The 20430-nt window shown below is 38.5% G+C and overlaps 1 protein-coding gene across 1 annotated transcript in view; it reads right to left on the bottom strand.

The window, feature by feature from the left end:
• The window catches only part of DOCK4 (dedicator of cytokinesis 4), a gene marked incomplete at its 5' end in the record, with an annotated part of 331569 nt that overhangs the window by 181181 nt on the left and 129958 nt on the right, over positions 1 to 20430 (bottom strand). The gene's annotated exons all lie outside the window — the stretch shown is intronic.

Raw genomic sequence — 20430 nt, 5'->3', positions numbered from 1 at the left:
GTTTCAACAAGCCCAAATCTATGGTATCATTGTTTTAAACTGAAGATTAATATTCAGACAAAATTAATGGAATCTATAAGACAAACATCTAGAGAACACTTTTCCAACTTGACTACCTGAGTTTTTCCACTTACAAAGAAGGTTCCAAGAAGCTAGAAAAAAACCTGAACAGAACACTAAGAAGAGGAAGTCTGGCTTCCAGTCCCATCACCCGCTTCTCCAGCACCCCGCCAGACAGAAATACCCCTGCACCAACCTCAGCCTAGCAAATGGCAGGGGCTATCCAGCCCTGGAAGATATTGATCTTAAAAAGGGAGTTCTAATTTCTTTAAAACTCTATAAGGCCTGTGAATAATTACTAATCAAATGTCATAAACATGAACACAAAGCTAAACACATAAAAATTCAAGGATCTTAAGGATATTCAGAGATTTTTAAAAAAAAATTTAAGAAAGGTGATTGTAATAAAACCAACATTATATTCTTAATATTATATACAGTAGAAACTCATAATCACATTATTTTCTACTGAGCAGAATTCAGCAGGATGCAGGCCACTTTGATAAACAAGAGGGAATTTAGTCAGTAAAATAGTAAAATTAAATTTTTTTGTTACCCCAATTATACTGACATTACCACAGCGGGATATACTGAGGACATTGAATGATACGTTTTTCATACCTTATTCTCCCAACTCTAGCTACAGGAAAAAATTAATGCCCTATCTTTTTGAATACTTATGTTTGCCTATTTCCAACATGCTGTTTCTCTTTCAGTCTTTTAATTCCCTGTTCCTTTTCTCTTCTATTATTTTAAAACAAAAAAGACAAAAAAAAAAAAGTCCCTCACTTACGTTAGTGATAGAAAATGAAACCAGTCAAAGGTGACTTATTTTTTTAAAAACTTTCAATCATCATTAACCTGAATTCAATTTTAAAATGAATTTGGATGGTGGATCAAGAGAATGATAAATCTGTACTCCAAAGATCCTCCATCTACATCATTACTTATCACCCTTTTCACTCAGTTACATACATACAATTGTGGAAGTAGTCACTCCCAATTCCTAATGCACAGCACTACAATGTTATCTGCAAACATACACCATAAGCATGGCAACAATCATGCTGGGATGCAACAGAAATGCAAGACATTTGCCATGCATCTAGATTGGAATCTTCCTTCACTTGTCTTCAGTAAAATGAAGAAACAAACAACAACAAAAGTAGTGTGTTGTTGGTTTGTTTGCTTGCTTTTCAATTGAGTGGGTAAAACATCAGGAAAATTTGTTTTTATAAAAAAGTACTAGGTTCGGAAAGAAGATGGAGCCTTTCCTGGGGTTCAAATCTGACCTAGATGAGGCATACCCAAAAAGGCAATGACATAAGAAAAGAAGGGCAGGATGTGGCTGCATCACTGTGTCCTCTGGTGTGTGGATCTAATAGAATGCTGGTGTCAGAAAGTTGTGAGAATTAGATTAAATCTGGCAGGCACTCAGGAACTTTAATTAAATCTTCATCCTATTTTCACCTAACTATCCTTTAGCTCCCTCCCTGCCCCCAGCCCACACGAGATGGATGACTGAGGGTGATAGAGTGGAGGAGTGTCAGTCCTCTGATAGCCACATGGAATGAAACAGGGGAGAATGAGTCATCTGGATGGTTGGATGCGGACAACTTGGATGTGGTACTACTGGTTCCTTTTAAAACCCAGAGGCTGGTGACTGAAGATAAACTAACACATGTTATAATCCATCTGTCCCAGCAGCTATTTCTTCCTGATTCACGCTCTCCCGGTACCCCCACCTCATTACTGGTGTCTCTGTTCTCCTCCTACTTCTGTCCTTTTGCCTTCAAAACACTCACCCACACTGTCATCATCATTATGAACATCAGCAGAAGCTGATATCTGTAGAATAGCAGTGTGTGCCAGACACAGTATATAATAACCATCCCTCCTGCTGGGTAGAACACTGTTCTAGTACCCCAGGACACTATAAGCAATGCTTTCACATAGAGAATCACAAGCACTAAACAAAATTCTTGAGGTCCTGTGATGTTTTGCAAGGACAGATCATTTTACTAGAACTTCTCATCAAAGGACCTGATTAGAGATACTAGCAACCTTATGTGGTATGTACAATGTAAGAAAAAAACTAAACAGTAATGAAAAAACAAAGAGATCATGCTATTCAGGGTAGAGACTGGAGGAAGGAAATTGACCAGAATTCTTGTTTTGCTCTATTGGAGCCAGAATTCATTTAACCATCAGTGATTTATTTTATTTTATTTTTTACATAAGTTGAACGCAGAGGATATGACAATGAGAAAAGAAAGGCATTCAGTCAATGTGGATTCTAAAGACAATTAAAGATAGGAAATAGAGAAAAAATAAGTTTTGTGGAAAGACAGATAGATGTAAGCATGAACAAAGAAATGCATCAATGTTCTCGAGATAGCCAGAGCCATTGAGATGAGAGAAGGCAAGAGGATAGAGAGGACCCAAGTAGAAGACAACAGACAGAAAGGAGCCAGCTAATGGATAAGGGAAGGCAATGAGGAAGTGACGGGGGAAAACAGACAAAATAGTAGAGGGGAAAAAGGAAAATTAGGCATTCAACAGTTGAATGCATTCTAAAATTCAGTTAGAAGATATGGTAGTTTTCAATCTGAAGGTTTAGAAAGATATAGATGAAAGCCCTAGGCATAATGATTTCATTTGTCTGGCCTACTGATATCAATTTGGAGGGGAAGGTATTATTGAGGTGACCCAATTTCTTCAGAATGAAGAACTCACCGAGAATCAAGAACTGGAAAGGTCAAGTGGGCCAAGGGCTTGACCACAATGTACTTGGCTCTTCCCAAATCATCAATTCAATTTCCATTAAAAAACCACAACACTTAACAAAGAAACATCAAAGAGGGGGTGTACTTTCAGGAAGACAAAGAAACATGACATAGTAGTGAATCTACAGGGACCAGCCCACCAAGAGCCACTGCAATACTATTTATTTTTCCATCAGGGAAACTCCTGATCCTGTTTTTATAGTGGTTCTTAAATATCTCGACTAAAATGAACAGGTTGGCTAAATGACTCACTAGACAATAACAAATAATGTATGAAGACAAAGAAACTATTCTTCACTACAAAGGGGAGACTTATCAAATATTCGCCCATTCCAATTACCTGAGATTTAGTCCTATCCTTTCAGGAGTGTAGCTTATGATACAAGGTATGTTCACAGTGCAGTATTTTTCTTCCTATTCTCTTTCTTGTCATACTTCACTGTCCTCGCCTTACCTGTTACATCTGGGGCTGGAGCAACTTCTAAAATTTTATCTGCACACTTTAACTTACTCCTTCCGCAATTCAAACTGCCCACTTTGGGCCAGGCAGTAACTTCCCGCTTGAGTGGAAGGTGGAGGGTGAGAAATAAGGGTGTACACAATAGGGTCTCTGATCCAAAGAAGCTGATCATCCAATAATGAAAGTAAGACACACACACGTAAGTAGAATATGAAGCAGCAAGGGTTAAGTGCATGATAGGAATATTAAAATAAGGAAAAATTATGACTGATTGAGGGAATTTGAAAGTGCAGGGAAGATTTTTTTTTTTAAACTGGGAGTTATGACAACCAATAAGCTAAAAATTACGTTAAATTTTTAATTTCACAAAATAGATCAATAATGTTCCACAATCAATTTTTTTTCTGGCTGTTAATATAAATCCCAAAAATGAAATGGCTAAGGGGGAAATGTTCCTCTTATTAGAAGAAACAATCACGAAACAAAACTTTTAAAAATCAGTCTAGATGTTTAAGACCCAATTACAAAGATTTGATATCTAATTTTAAACAGAGGCATGGTCATTAATTAATCTAGAGTCACAAAACAGTTTTTCATGATTAAACTCAGCTTACGGAGCAGAACTACAGGAAAGAAAGGCTTGGTATCTGTTAAACCAAATGTGGTTGATTTTTTGGTAACTCTAATTTCTTAGGAATCGGAGCTAACTCACTCTATAAGATGATTCTTTTGAAATTCATGAAATTCTGCACTTTTACATAAAAAAAGGCAAGCACAGCATGCTTTATTAAGTAGCAGGCAAAATTAAGTTTAGACTAGATCAGCCATTTTGCCACCAGTGAACCAACTAACACCTAACTGCAAATGTATAGCAACACAAAAATGGAAAATAGTGACAAATATATTTGATAAATACATGTTGTGATTAAGTGTGCAGTTTAAGAAGTCTATCATACAGCATCATGACCCCGTCTCAGCATTAACTTCTCTGTGCTTTGGTTTCCACATCTTTAAAATAAAGATGATAATGATACCGACTCCATAAAATACTTTGGGCAATACCTGGTATAAAGGAAGTGCTCAAAACTGTTAGCAGCTGCTACTACACTACCACTGCCACTGCTGTTATATCACATTATTCTCTCTCTTTTCAGTTTGTGCTCATTTGGTATTTAAGCAGTGCACTAATTTTCCTTAAAAACAATTTTAGAAATTCTATTTAGTTCTTTCTAGCCACTAGAAGCTAAGCACCAAGAGGACAAAGATTTGTCTTTGCTTTCCTAAATGCTGTATTACTAGTGCCTTGAATAATGCAGACATACAGATGTTCAATATTTTTTTGATGCATGAATTTGAAACTCTCCTTGTTCATTTTTTCATGTTTTCTTTTTCATTATGAACCTATTTTTCTACCTTTTATTTAGTCTTTTCCTGATAGTTTATTATCTGAACTTCTAGGAGATACAGCTTAGAGAATATACAAGTAATGCTTAGAAGTAAGTCCTCTAACACTGGGCTTGAAAGAACTGTTCTCTGTTTTAAAAAGGTGATGAGGGTACATGATTCTCTGGGGAGATAGAAACTCCAAGCTTAAGCTAAATTAACTCAGTAGTTTGGAAAAATCCATAGCTATAAAATCCAAGGTAAGTAACTGGTCCCAGTTGAGTAGCCTGAAAACAGTAAATGTATAATCACTCCATACTGCCACTTTCACACCCACGGTGCATAGGATTCCTATGAAAAAAAGCAACACCCACTGAAGTTGAGTCACAATAAAATGATAGTAAAAACAACAATCAATCGTGAAATAATCAGCAATGAGGGAGAGGGAGCAGATATAACAAATCATGTCTTGACTTCCATGAGACATTTAAAACTTAAGCCCCCAGTCATCAGGGCCTATATTCACACCCCCCTTTCCTGTTGGAGTGCCTATTTGAGTGTTTACACTTCTGGTATGGAGCTCCCTCTTAACGTCAGCAAGATGTCCCTTCCTTTCTTTGAAGCTTCATTTTCTATTTCTTACCACGTCTTAGTTGTAATTTATCCAGCATTTTTATGTGTTTGAAGGGGAGATTACAAGAGTCAGTCTACCATGTTTCAAAAGCCAATTTATTTTAAAATCCTTGAAATCCCTATTGTTTTACAATAACACAAGCAGTCTTTGAAGAATATATACTAGTGTGTCTTCAGTGTACAATTAAATTGTAATTGTAAATGGGTAAATTAATTAACTGAGCAAAAATTTACTCTACTTATATAGTATTTAAGAACTATCAATCTCATCAATATTTAATTCAAAAACTGTCCTTTGTTTCAAAAAATTTGCAAATGTGCCAAATTAAAGTATAAAATAAAGTCACAATATTGATTAAATAACTGACTTAAATGTAAAAAGTACTTAACATTACACAATTACATTTTTCTTTTTAATTCTCCTGAGTTTCTATACAAGTATAGAAGAAAAATCGTAGAATACTAAAGTATATGTTCTAAAAATACATGTGTTAAAAACATCTGAGCTAAGAATAGATGTGCTAATAGTGCAAAAATATTTTCACAAGTGGGATATCCAAAGGTCACATTATAAACCCAAACTAATAACAAACAAATCCCTGAAGTGACGTATGGGGGAGGAAACAAAGAATACAGTTGGCATATATCTATTAATCCTTACTCATTTAATTTTCTCAATCAGAATTTTCATGAAGTTTGATGATCAAACTGAAATGGTCTTTTCTTTCCATTTTCAGCATTTAAAAATATCCACATGCTAAGAAAAGACCAAAAAAATTGCTTCATCTACTTTTTCTCAAAATAAAGTGTCAAATAGAGAACGCTGAATTAGGCTCTTTATCTCAACTCAGCCAGAATATTCTAAAGTTTAAGAAAACTCATTTTAGAAAATGGGAGTATTTGAACAAGACTAAAAAGATTCGAAAAAAAATCATCATATATAACATGGCAAAATCTAAATGAAAAAAGGCAGGGAATAACTTATCAAAGAAGGTCATTTTTTTAAAGAACAGAGTAGGGAGAGGACACACAAAATACAGCATGGAGTTGTGAGCAAAGACAGAAACACATAGAATGGGTAAAAGAAATGCCTTTGCCCTGTTTTGTTTTGAAATCACTGAGATCTTCTGATGCCTAGTAAAATTATTGAAGGCTGTATCACTAGTTCGATTTCTAATAAAACTGTCATAAAGGCATTCACTTCTGGGGTATGAACATTTACAGTATCACAACTCTGTGTGGCTACTAATACCACAATCCAAAGAGGGTTATGTTGGGCTGAAGGCAGAATGTAGGGAGAGGCAATGAAAGGGAGACTGGGCCAGATTTTGGAAGCTTGCCTTGCAACACCACAGGAAGGGGCCAAGCTGGCATCACAAGTTGATGAATCAATAAAACTTGAAATGGGGCGTGAGATGAAGAACAGATTTTTATTTGGGAAAGAGGATTCTGGCAGTACAACAGAGGAAGATTTGGCAGGATACATATTACGGATACATTTAACAGTCTAGGTGAGAATTAGAGAGGGATTAAACTTAATATCATAGGTAATTATAGAGCATGAGAACTTCAGCAATTATCGTGAGCACACAGAGACTGTGAAAGTAAACCTACATTCTAAAACCAGTCTCTTCCACTCAATCCCCAAACAATTTCTTCATCTTTTTCCCACTTTTATTAATTAATACTGAAGTTCTGAATCTACAGGTTCCAAACCTTCGAAAAATCTTGATATCTTTCTTTGATGTCCTCAATAAACTGTCCCAAGTTTTATTCCAAAATGACAATCTCAGCTGCTTTTTATTTTGTTAATGTGGCAAAATTCATTAAGAAGCTCACATTGTCCCTTAATAATCCCATTTCTAAGGCTTTTAAAAAAATTTTTATTGTAGTTGATTTACAATGTTGTGTTAGTTTCAGGTGTACAGCAAAGTGAATCAGTTATACATATACATATATCCACTCACTTTTTAGACTCTTCTCCCATATAGGCCATTAAGAGTATTGAGTAGAATTCCCTGTGCTATATAGTAGGTTCTTATTAGTTACCTATTTTATATACAGTAGCGTGTATATGCCAATCCCAATCTCCCAATTTATCCCTCCCCCACTCTAAGGTTTTACTTTAAAGACATATTCCAAAATACAGCAGACGTTCCACACATTATTACTTATAAATGTGAAAAACTCCAAAGCATTTAAGAGTCCAACAGTGAGGGTTGGACACATAAATTAGGGCCTTAAATCTCAAAGCTAGGAAAATAATGCAACCTCCTTACGACACAGTAAATTGTTTTACCTTCTAATTTTCTTTTTCCTATTTGGTACTAGGAAACCAAAGAAACAAACTTGAGGCAAACAACTGATAATTGTGTTTTTTATTCATTTGTGAAACAGATACTGAGTGTCTGATAAACACTGGGCAATTTTAAATTTAACTAAATGTAAAAAAAATTTTTTAAGTAGTACATGCATACATACAAAAGGTTCTATTATGGAGGAAAATGTACTTCCCTACCTCAGTTACTGAGTTCTGTTTACTAGAATTAATCAATGTTTACAACTTCTTGAGTATCCTACCACAGTTTTCCTCTTTTAATTGTGCTAACTGTTATAAAGAAGATAAACAAGAGACTGAGATAAAAATAATAAAGGCAAAGTGGTTATAGAAGGCATTTCTGAGAGAGTAACATTCAAGCTTGGAAACAGAAAAAAATGGCAATGCAAAAGATGGGGAGACGGGAGAGGGGAAAGATAGCAGAAGAGTTAGACATGGAGATCAGCTTCCTCCCCACAGATACATCAGAAATACATCTACACGTGGAACAACGCCTACAGAACACCTACTGAACGCTGGAAGAAGACCTCAGACCTCCCAAAAGGCAAGAAACTCCCCACGTACCAGAGTAGGGCAAAAAAAGAAAAACAGAGACAAAAGAATAGGGATGGGACCTGAACCAGTGGGAAGAAGCCATGAAGGAGGAAAGGTTTCCACACACTAGAAGCCCCTTCGCGGGCAGAGACTGCGGGTGGTGGAGGGGGGAAGCTTAAGAGCCGCGGAGGACAGCACAGTCACAGGGGAGCAGAGGGCAAAGAGGAGAGATTCCCGCACAGAGGATCGGTGCTGATCAGCACTCACCAGCCCAAGAGGCTTGTCTGCTCACAGGCCGGGGTGGGTGGGGCTGGGAGCTGATGCTCCGGCTTCGGTCAGAGCGCAGGGAGAGGACTGGCGGCGTGAGCACAGCCTACAGGGGGTTAGTGCACCACGGCTAGCCAGGAGGGAGTCCGGGGAAAAGTATGGACCTGCCAAAGAGGCAAGAGACTTTTTCTTCCCTCTTTGTTTCCTGGTGCGAGAGGAGGGGATTAAGAGCGCTGCTTAAAGGAGCTCCAGAAACGGGCGCGAGCCGCGGCTAACAGCGCGAACCCCAGAGACGGGCATGAGATGCTAAGGCTGCTGCTGCCACCACCAAGAAGCCTGTGTGCGAGCATAGGTCACTCTCCACACCTCCCTTCTGGAGAGGCTGTACAGCCCGCCACTGCCAGGGTCCCGGGATCCAGGGACAACTCCTCCGGGAGAACGCACGGCGCGCCTCAGGTTGGTGCAATGTAACGCCGGCCTCTGCCGCCGCAGGCTCGCCCCGCACTCCGTGGCCCTCCCTCCCCGCGGCCTGAGTGACCCACAGTCCCCGAAGCAGCTGCTCCTTTAACCACGTCCTGTCTGAGCGAAGAACAAACTCCCTCTGACGACCTACACGCAGAGGCGGCTCCAAATCCAAAGCTGAACCCCGGGAGCTGTGCGAACAAAGAAGAGAAAGGGATATCTCTCCCAGCAGCCTCAGGAGCAGCGGATTAAATCTCCACAATCAACTTGATGTACCCTGCATCTGTGGAATACCTGAATAGACAACGAATCATCCCAAATTGAGGAGGTGGACACTGAGAGCAAGATTTATTATTTTTCCCCCTTTTCCTCTTTTTGCGAGTGTGTATGTGTATGCTTCTGTGTGAGATTTTGTCTGTATAGCTGTGCTTTCACCATTTGTTGTAGGGTTCTATCCGTCCGCTTTTTTTTGTTGTTGTAGTTGTTTTTTTTACTTAAAAAAATTTTTTTTTCTTAATAATTATTTTTTAATTTTAATAACTTTATTTTACCTTACTTATTTTATTTTCTTTTATCCTCTTTCTTTCTTTCCTTCTTCCTTCCTTTCTTTCTTTCCTTCTTTCTTTCTACTTTTTCTCCCTTTTATTCTGAGCCGTGTGGATGAAAGACTCTTGGTGCTGCAGCCAGGAGTCAGTGCTGTGCCTCTGAGGTGGGAGAGCCAACTTCAAGACACTGGTCCACAAGAGACCTCCCAGCTCCACGTAATATCAGACGGTGAAAATCTCCCAGAGATTTCCATCTCAACACCAGCACCCAGCTTTACTGAACAACCAGCAAGCTACAGTGCTGGACACCCTATGCCAAAAAACTAGCAAGACAGGAACACAACGCCACCCATTAGCAGAGAGGCTGCCTAAAATCATAGTAAGTCCACAGACACCCCAAAACACACGACCAGACGTGGACCTGCCCACCAGAAAGACAAAATCCAGCCTCATGCACCAGAACACAGGCATTAGTCCCCTCCACCAGGAACCCTACACAACCCACTGAACCAACTTTAGCCACTGGGGACAGACACCAAAAACAACGGGAACAACGAACCTGCAGCCTGCAAAAAGGAGACCCCAAACACAGTAAGTTAAGCAAAATGAGAAGACAGAAAAACACACAGCAGATGAAGGAGCAAGATAAAAACCCACCAGACCTAACAAATGTAGAGGAAATAGGCAGTCTACCTGAAAAAGAATTCAGAACAATGATAGTAAATATGATCCCAAATCTTGGAAATACAATAGAGAAAATACAAGAAACATTTAACAAGGACCTAGAAGAACTAAAGATGAAACAAGCATGATGAACAACACAATAAATGAAATTAAAAATACTCTAGAAGGGATCAACAGCAGAATAACTGAGGCAGAAGAACGGATAAGTGACCTGGAAGATAAAATAGTGGAAATAACTACTGCAGAGCAGAATAAAGAAAAAAGAATGAAAAGAACTGAGGACAGTCTCAGAGACCTCTGGGACAGCATTAAATGCACCAACATTCGAATTATAGGGGTTCCAGAAGAAGAAGAGAAAAAGAAAGGGACTGAGAAAATATTTGAAGAGATTATAGTGGAAAACTTCCCTAATATGGGAAAGGAAATAGTTAATTAAGTCCAGTAAGCACAGAGAGTCCCATACAGGATAAATCCAAGGAGAAACACAGCAAGACACATATTAATCAAACTGTCAAAAATTAAATACAAAGAAAACATATTAAAAGCAGCAACAAATAACACACAAGGGAATAAATAACACACAAGGGAAAAACAACAAATAACACACAAGGGAATCCCCATAAGGTTAACAGCTGATCTTTCAGCAGAAACTCTGCAAGCCAGAAGGGACTGGCAGGACATATTTAAAATGATAAAGGAGAAAAACTTACCACCACGATTACTCTACCCAGCAAGGATATCATTCAGATTTGATGGAGAAATTAAAACCTTTACAGACAAGCAAAAGCTGAGAGAGTTCAGCACTACCAAAGCAGCTTTACAACAAATGCTAAAGGATCTTCCCTAGGCAAGAAACACAAGAGAAGGAAAGGGCCTATAATATCAAACCCAAAACAATTAAGAAAATGGGAAGAGGAACATACATATCAATAATAACCTTAAATGTAAATGGATTAAATGCCCCCACAAAAAGACACAGACTGGCTGAATGGATACAAAAACAAGACCCATATATTTGCTGTCTACAAGAGACCCACTTCAGACCTAGAGACACATACAGACTGAAAGGGAGGGGATGGAAAAAGATATTCCATGCAAAAGGAAACCAAAAGAAAGCTGGAGTAGCAATTCTCATATCAGACAAAATAGACGTTAAAATAAAGACTATTAGAAGAGACAAAGAAGGACACTACATAATGATCAAGGGATCAATCCAAGAAGAAGATATAACAATAGTAAATATTTATGCACCTAACATAGGAGCACCTCAATACATAAGGCAAATACTAACAGCCATAAAAGGGGAAATCAACAGCAACACATTCATAGTAGGGGACTTTAACACCCCACTTTCACCAATGGACAGATCATCCAAAATGAAAATAAATAAGGAAACACGAGCTTTAAATGATACATTAAACAAGATGGACTTAATTGATATTTATAGGACATTCCATCCAAACACAAGAGAATACACATTTTTCTCAAGTGCTCATGGAACATTCCCCAGGACAGATCATATCTTGGGTCACAAATCAAGCCTTGGTAAATTTAAGAAAACTGAAATTGTATCAAGTATCTTTTCCAACAACAATGCTATGAGACTAGATATCAATTACAGGAAAAGATCTGTAAAAAATACAAACACATGGAGGCTAAACAATACACTACTTATTAACGAAGTGATCACTGAAGAAATCAAACAGGAAATCAAAAAATACCTAGAAACAAATGACAATGGAGACACGACGATCCAAAACCTATGGGATGCAGAAAAAGCAGTTCTAAGAGGGAAGTTTATATCAATACAATCTTACCTTAAGTAACAGGAAACAGCTTGAATAAATAACCTAACCTTGCACCTAAAGCAATTAAAGAAAGAAGAAGAAAAAAACCCCAAAGTTAGCAGAAGGAAAGAAATCATAAAGATCAGATCAGAAATAAATGAAAAAGAAATGAAGGAAACGATAGCAAAGATCAATAAAACTAAAAGCTGGTTCTTTGAGAAGATAAACAAAATTGATAAACCATTAGCCAGACTCATCAAGAAGAAAAGGGAGAAGACCCAAATCAATAGAATTAGAAACGAAAAAGGAGAAGTAACAACTGACACAGCAGAAATACAAAAGATCATGAGAGATTACTACAAGCAACTCTATGCCAAGAAAATGGACAACCTGGAAGAAATGGACAAATTCTTAGAAATGCACAACCTGCCAAGACTGAATCAGGAAGAAATAGAAAATATGAACAGACCAATCACAAGCACTGAAATTGAAACTGTGATTAAAAATCTTCCAACAAACAAAAGCCCAGGACCACATGGCTTCACAGGCGAATTCTATCAAACATTTAGAGAAGAGCTAACACCTATCCTTCTCAAATTCTTCCAAAATATAGCAGAGGGAGGAACACTCCCAAACTCATTCTACGAGGCCACCATCACCCTGATACCAAAACCAGACAAGGATGTCACAAAGAAAGAAAACTACGGGCCAATATCACTGATGAACATAGATGCAAAAATCCTCAACAAAATACTAGCAAACAGAATCCAACAGCACATTAAAAGGATCATACACCATGATCAAGTGGGGTTTTTTCCAGGAATGCAAGGATTCTTCAATATACGCAAATCAATGTGATACACCAAATTAACAAACTGAAGCAGAAAAACCATATGGTCATCTCAATAGATGCAGAGAAAGCTTTAGACAAAATTCAACACCCATTTATGCTAAAAACCCTCCAGAAAGTAGGCATAGAGGGAACTTTCCTTAACATAATAAAGGCCATATATGACAAACCCACAGCCAACATGGTCCTCAATGGTGAAAAACTGAAAGCATTTCCACTAAGATCAGGAACAAAACAAGGTTGCCCACTCTTACCACTATTATTCAATATAGTTTTGGAAGTTTAGCCACAGCAATCAGAGAAGAAAAGGAAATAAAAGGAATCCAAATCAGAAAAGAACAAGTAAAGCTGTCACCGTTTACAGATGACATGATACTATACATAGAGAATCCTAAAGATCTTACCAGAAAACTACTAGAGCTAATCAATGAATTTGGTAAAGTTGCAGGATACAAAATTAATGCACAGAAATCTCTGGCATTCCTATACACTAATGATGAAAAATCTGAAAGTGAAATCAAGAAATCACTCCCATTTACCATTGCAACAAAAAGAATAAAATATCTAGGAAGAAACCTACCTAAGGAGACAAATGACCTGTATGCAGAAAATTATAAGAAAATGATGAAAGAAATTAAAAATGATACAAATAGATGGAGAGATATACCATGTTCTTGGATTGGAAGAATCAACATTATGAAAATGACTCTACTACCCAAAGCAATCTACAGATTCAATGCAATCCCTATCAAACTACCACTGGCATTTTTCACAGAACTAGAACAAAAAATTTCATAATTTGTATGGAAACACAAAAGACCTCAAATAGCCAAAACAGTCTTGAGAATGAAAAACGGAGCTGGGGGAATCATGCTCCCTGACTGCAGACTATACTACAAAGCTACAGTAATCAAGACAGTATGGTACTGGTATAAAAACAGAAATATAGATCAATGGAACAGGATAGAAAGCCCAGAGATAAACCTACGCACATATGGTCACCTTATCTTTGATAAAGGAGGCAGGACAGTACAGTGGAGAAAGGACACCCTCTTCAATAAGTGGTGCTGGGCAAACTGGACAGCTACATATAAAAGTATGAGATTAGATCACTCCCTAACACCATACACAAAAATAAGCTCAAAATGGATTAAAGACCTAAATGTACGGCCAGAAACTATCAAACTCTTAGAGGAAAACATAGGCAGAACACTCTATGACATAAATCACAGCAAGATCCATTTTGACCCACCTCCTAGAGAAATGGAAATAAAAACAAAAATAAACAAATGGGACCTAATGAAACTGCAAAGCTTTTGCACAGCAAAGGAAACCATAAACAAGACCAAAAGGCAATCCTCAGAATGGGAGAAAATATTTGCAAATGAAGCAACTGACAAAGGATTAATGTCCAAAATTTACAAGCAGCTCATGCAGCTCAATAACAAAAACACAAACAACCCAATCCAAAAATGGGCAGAAGACCTAAACAGACATTTCTCCAAAGAAGATATACAGACTGCCAACAAACACATGAAAGGATGCTCAACATCACTAATCATTAGAGAAATGCAAATCAAAATTACAACGAGATATCATCTCACACCAGTCAGAATGGCCATCATCAAAAAATCTAGAAACAATAAATGCTGGAGAGGGTGTGGAGAAAAGGGAACACTCTTGCACTGCTGGTGGGAATGTGAATTGGTTCAGCCACTATGGAGAACAGTATGGAGGTTCCTCAAAAAACTACAAATAGAACTACCATATGACCCAGCAATCCCACTACTGGGCATAAACCCTGAGAAAACCATAATTCAAAAAGAGTCATGTACCAAAATGTTCATTGCAGCTCTATTTACAATAGCCAGGAGATGGGAACAACCTAAGTGTCCATCATCGGATGAATGGATAAAGAAGATGTGGCACATATATACAATGGAATATTACTCAGCCATAAAAAGAAATGAAATTGAGCTATTTGTAATGAGGTGGGTGGACCCAGAGTCTGTCATACAGAGTGAAGTAAGTCAGAAAGAAAAAGACAAATACCGTATGCTAACACATATGTATGGAATTTAAGAAAAAAAAAATGTCATGAAGAACCTAGGGGTAAGACAGGAGTAAAGACACAGACCTACTAGAGAACGGACTTAGGATATGGGGAGGGGGAAGGGTAAGCTGTGACAAAGCGAGAGAGAGGCATGGACATATATACACTACCAAACGTAAAATAGGTAGCTAGTGGGAAGCAGCCGCATAGCACAGGGAGATCAGCTCGGTGCTTTGTGACCACCTAGAGGGGTGGGATAGGGAGGGTGGGAGGGAGGGAGACACAAGAGGGAAGAGATATGGGAACATATGTATATGTATAACTGATTCACTTTGTTATAAAGCAGAAACTAACACGCCATTGTAAAGCATTTATACTCCAATAAAGATGTAAAAAATAGGGCTTCACTGGTGGCGCAGTGGTTGAGAGTCTGCCTGCCGATGCAGGGGACACGGGTTCATGCCCCGGTCCGGGAAGATCCCACATGCCACGGAGCGGCTGGGCCCGTGAGCCATGGCCACTGAGCCTGCGTGTTAGGAGCCTCTGCTCTGCAGTGGGAGAGGCCACAACAGTGAGAGGCCCGCGTACCGCAAAAAAAAAAAAAAAAAAAAAAAGTAAATAAATAAATAAATGAAAACAGTTTAGTAATGGATAAAAAAAAAACATGGGGAGACGATGCACCAGGAAGAGAAAAGAGCCCGTGTAAAGGTCCTACAACAGGAAAGAGCTTGGGGTGATGGAGAAAGTGGAAGAAGGCCACTGTGTCTGAAGCAAGAGGAGTCAAATGAGGCTGGAGGGGAGGCAGGAAATATAAGCAGTAGTCACAGAAGCCATAATTAATTACTCTTATTCTAAATGCAACAAGAAGCCATTGGAGAATTTTAAGTAAAGGAAACATGATCCAATTTGTGTTTTAAGAAAGTATTCTTAGGGTTGCCTGGAGAATGGGATTGGAAAGAGGAAGAGTGAAACTGATGAGTCATTGAGCTTCTTGGATGTGTAGATTAACGTTTTCATCAAATTTGGAAAGTTTTTTGTCAATATTTAAAAAAATATGTTTCCTGCTCCTTTCTCTCTTTCCTTTCCTTCTGGTACTCTAATTTTATACATGTTGCTGTGCCTGGTGGGATTTTTCTGAGGTTCTGTTCATTTTTGTTTTCTTTTCTGAGAAAAAACACTTTTCCCCCCAAAATCTCCACTGTTTTCAAGAGTTCCTGTAGGCTTAAATTTCTGCAGACTCTATTTCAAATAAAATCATTTCCGTTTAGCAGAGCTTGTGAGTTTTCTCTCTTTATTCATGGCCTCTCCCCTGGGCCAAGTCTCTGACCCACCGCTCCAGAGCTGGAGGTGGGTCCATTCTTTAGAGTGAAACCTCTGATTTATGAGCCAGTGCTAGGCTGGGCCAGTAACCTCTGGTCTCCTCCTGTGGAACCTCTACCCAGTATGTGAGCTGGGGCAAGGTCAACTGATGCCCCCATATTCTTGGCTTGCTATGTCTACGATGGAGCCCCTGCCCTATGAGTGGGGTGGGGTGGTAGAAGGGAGCCCCCAACCTCTTAGCCACTTTTGCCAGGAATTCAGCCTCTGCAACTCAGACCTAATGGAGATGAGAAACACTGGAGGCCTTCAGCTTTTGGTCAGATACAGTAGCCCTTGATTGAGAGCTGAGGGGAGAAGCAGCCCCATCTTCTTGGCCACAAGTGCCTAGAGGAGAACTTCCATCACACTGAGCAGGGGCAGGTGGGAGGGAGGAAGTGGGTTGTGACACAAGTGTCACCCACTCTCTCTGTTCTTATCAAGATTTGGTATTATTCTTTTTTGTTGTTTTTTACATCTTTATTGGAGTAAAATTGCTTTACAGTGGTGTGTTAGTTTCTGCTTTATAACACAGTGAATCAGCTATACATGTACATATATCCCAAAAATATGGAACGCTTCACGAATTTGCGTGTCATCCTTGTGCAGGGGCCATGCTAATCTTCTCTGTATCGTTCCAATTTTAGTGTATGTGCTGCCGAAACGAGCATAAGATTTAGTATTATTCTTGAATAAGTATTTCTTCATTTGCTGTATGCACTTAAAAATTTTTCAGACTTTAATGCTTTTTAAAAATATGATCTTTGGGCTTCTCTGGTGGCGCAGTGGTTGAGAGTCCGCCTGCCGATGCAGGGGACACAGGTTCGTGCCCCGGTCCGGGAAGATCCCACATGCCGCGGAGCGTCTGGGCCCGTGAGCCATGGCTGCTGAGCCTGCGCGTCCGGAGCCTGTTTTCCACAACGGGAGAGGCCACAACGGTGAGAGGCCCGCGTACCGCAAAAAAAAAAAAAAAAAAGATCTTTACCAGTTACAGCTGTGCTAATTTTGAGCGGTTTCATGCAGCTCCTTGTGCTGCTGTTCTGGGGCAAAACTCTAAAAACACTATTTCTTGACAGTACTTGCATACTTTGTGGTTGGAAGGTAGGGGGCTAAGGGTAAAACGTAACTGCTAGGACTTCTAAACTTGAACCACAAAATTACTAACGTCGTGAGGTGTCAGCAAAACATCCTAAAGATGATATTATTAGAGTCTATCATAAATTCATCTTCAGTAAAATTTGTTCTTTTCTTAAATCCTAAGACCTCATTATTATCAGAGCAAGAATTTTTACTTCTATTGCCTTCTAGGTGCTTGATTTACAAAATCTGTCATCTGATTTTTGCTTTGGGTACTGGAATATTCTATATTGTGTCTATAAGGTAAGGTAATTGACTTCTAAAATAAAACACCAGAAGCATATATAACTTTCAGGGGTACGTCCTGGCTGCATCAAACAGTAAAATCCTGAAGGGATGAGGCGAGGTGTTTATACAGGGAGGTCAGAGACAGGGTCTGAGGGTCTCTGGAACAGAGGGAAGAAAGGAAGCCAAATGTCTGTTAGGTGTGGTTCAAGTGAGACAAGACAGTTGGAAAATGAGTCAACTGAGGAAAACCCAGAAGCATTAGGAAGAGATGAAAGTGTAGAAATGGGCCAGGTTAGATGAAGAAATAAAGTGTGAGCTGTGACAGCACTCTAGGCCTACTGAAATGTGTGTTCATTATATGAAGGAGGGCACCAAGCTGCTCAAAGCCTCTCTCCAGCAGGACCAGATTACCCAAAGGACAAGCGTTCTTTAATATTTCTTTCTTTCTTTCTTTCTTTTTGGTTAAACAAAGGCATTTAAAATAATTCTTAAGGATCTGATCTAACAAACTAAGAACTGGGATATAAGAATGCATTTTATAGAGAATTACACAACTTTATGGATATGTTCCATGTCTCAATATATGTAAATGCAGCATCAGTTTACAAAGAACAAAGTTTTCCATCGCCAGAGGTTTTCCAATTATAAGCGTTCAAACGCAGGGAACATATTTGCTTTTTTAAAAAAAATACAGTTTGGCAGATAGCCTCAGAAGTGTTTTAGCCTAAAAAACATGTTTGGTGACTTACGTGGTGTGACTAAGGCCATCCTCCCAGCATTGGCTTCCTCCTCCTTTTGTACAAAATCTCTATGATCTATGAACTCTGCAGCAAAGTCAAAAATTATAAACACTACCAGCATCATCACCTTCCCCATGATCATTTTAATAATGGAGTTAATCTTATTCAAACTTCTTTAAACTCCACTACCATTAAACTGTTTTCCACTAAATCTATGGCATAATTCTATATCATATATTAACACATATATGTGGAACCTTAAAAAATGGTATAGATGAACTGGTCTGCAAGGCAGAAATAGAAACACAGATGTAGAGAACAGACATATGGACACCAAAGGGGGAAAGCCGGGGCAGGAAGTGGGATGAATTGGGAGATAGGGATTGACATATATACAATAATATGTATAAAAGAGATAACTAATACGAACCTGCTGTAGAGCACAGGGAACTCTACTTCACTTTGTTGTACAGTAGAAACACAACATTGTAAAACAACTATACCCCAATAAAAGAAAAATTTTTTAAAAAGACCTTTAACATTTTCATATTGAAAACCTAGACACTTATGTAATTAATGTTGCTACTGCTCAAATTTGGAGATGGATCTCCTCTTACCGATGCACTTTAAAAGCCAATTTAAAGGTTAAAAAAAAATTACTCTCCTTTCTAAAGAATCACACCTTGATTTCTGATTTTCAGCCAGTATTATTCAATTTGTGAATACGCCTATTGCTGACCATTTTAACTGTTTGATGGAATAAAAATTCATATTTTAAGGCAAGACAAGAAAACTTTAAATATAAAATTTTTCTCTGCCCTTTTGGGCTTCTGCCCTCCCCTCTATCTTGCACTTTGCATCTGCATTATGTGTTAACAAGACCTCCCCAATGGCAGAAATACCTGTTCAACCATGAAGATCAATTTTTCTTCTTCTGGTGCCAGACACGTAACTCCTTAGAAGATAACATTCCCTTCTCAATCCTGTAAGGTACCCAACACTCGCCTTGTGTGTGTAGATATCTTTGGTGAATTTTATGTATAGTGCCAATATATTATTGCTTTTAAAGAGAGCAATTGGTGAAGAACAAACTGGTCAGACAACCTGGGCTGAACCTAAGTGAAATTCTTAGCTTAAATACTTACTAACGATCTTATTAATGTTACTAGCTATCCTACTTCTATTTTGTCTATTTCACAAGATTATTGTTTCCTGCATTACCAAATGCATGATTGAGCCTCAGATAAAATTAATGATGATTAGGAGATCTGAAACAATTGACTAAACATATAGTCCCATAAGATCAAGGAATGAAACAGTGTAACGATAGACATGGGAAGATGCAACAAGAGGGAACCATGTCTTGGACCACAACAGACTAGTAAGACAGGCGGTCAAGAAGATTTTTGCTACTGTTAACAGGACCTAGACCAGTAATAATACACTGAGTGGCCCATCAACAAAATCTTCGCCTTTCCTGGGAATGAGCATTCCTAGCACTGTGGGACAAACTGGTCACAAAATGCTCCCCAAACCTTGGTTGAAATTAAGACTGAAAGGGAAAGAATTATAAAATAAAGAATGTTGCCCACCATCCTGTTCTACAATAATCAAGTCATTAGCCACTGCAGTTGCTGACCTACAGCACAGGGTGAAGATAAAGATGAGGTACTCTGTGCTCTGGGAAAACTAGCAGAACTGGCCTTCACAGAGTTAGATATTTTCAGGAGAAAATTTTATGAACCCAATTTCTTGCATCTTCCCATACTTAGAAAAGTACCATTGACTAAGACATCATTACCTCAAGAGCAGCAGTAACCTTCTACCAAGATGCTTAATTGCATATACCCATTTGTCAAGGGGGTATATGCAATATGTATAGTGCATATATATACTGATATATATATGTGTGTGTGTATATAGATAGATAGATAGATAAATATGTAATATATCACTTACATACTGGCCTCTCCCTTTACCTCTTCAGAACAGTACTCAGAACTCTCTGAGAGACTGTCTCCTGGGTTATAATCCTCAGGTTGGCCCAAATAAAATTTTCCATTTCTTTTTTATTTTTTTTAAGATTAGTATTTTTTAACATCTTTATTGGAGTATAATTGCTTTACA

This window comes from Grampus griseus (assembly GCF_964374135.1).
Source record: "Grampus griseus genome assembly, chromosome: 9".
NCBI classification, from domain to species: domain Eukaryota; kingdom Metazoa; phylum Chordata; class Mammalia; order Artiodactyla; family Delphinidae; genus Grampus; species Grampus griseus.
Note: the sequence above shows the minus strand (reverse complement) of the source record. Positions and strands in the feature narration are given on the sequence as shown.